The following is a 494-nucleotide window of genomic DNA, read 5'->3' as shown; positions in this document are numbered from 1 at the left end:
TATAATTGTTGTCAAGGTTTCCTAATTGTAAAGATAAATTTTAAGATAAAAGATTGTTAAAAAATATTGAAAAAGTATAATATTCTTAGAGTAGAAACCTATTCCTATTTTAATATTAAAATTAATTATATCATGAACATATGTTGTATTATTGTATTGTTAATGTTATATATATTAAAAAATTTATTAGAACTATATCTACAATAATAAAAATAGTAACTAAGAAAAATATAATATTTTAAAATAAAACAATTTTAGAAACTATCTAACCTGAAAATCACATATAATCACAAAAATGTTTTATTGATTTAATTAACTGAAAATAAATAGTATCAGAGACTTTCTCTCTTACTTTTAACAAGGCTATAACTTTTTGATCAATTTAATTTAAATGCATCATACAAAAAATTTGCCAGGTGTGGGGTTCGAACCCACGCTCCCAGATGGGAACCAGAACTTAAGTCTGGCGCCTTAGACCGCTCGGCCAACCTAGC

General features: G+C 24.9%; 1 non-coding gene across 1 annotated transcript; it reads right to left on the bottom strand.

Moving 5' to 3' along the window:
- Positions 1 to 410: 410 nt before the first annotated feature.
- TRNAL-UAA (transfer RNA leucine (anticodon UAA)) lies at positions 411 to 494 on the bottom strand. Its single transcript has one exon. It is a non-coding gene; the product is annotated as a tRNA-Leu (tRNA).

Source organism: Trachymyrmex cornetzi, unplaced genomic scaffold, assembly GCF_001594075.2.
Source record: "Trachymyrmex cornetzi isolate Tcor2-1 unplaced genomic scaffold, Tcor1.1 scaffold62, whole genome shotgun sequence".
NCBI classification, from domain to species: domain Eukaryota; kingdom Metazoa; phylum Arthropoda; class Insecta; order Hymenoptera; family Formicidae; genus Trachymyrmex; species Trachymyrmex cornetzi.
Note: the sequence above shows the minus strand (reverse complement) of the source record. Positions and strands in the feature narration are given on the sequence as shown.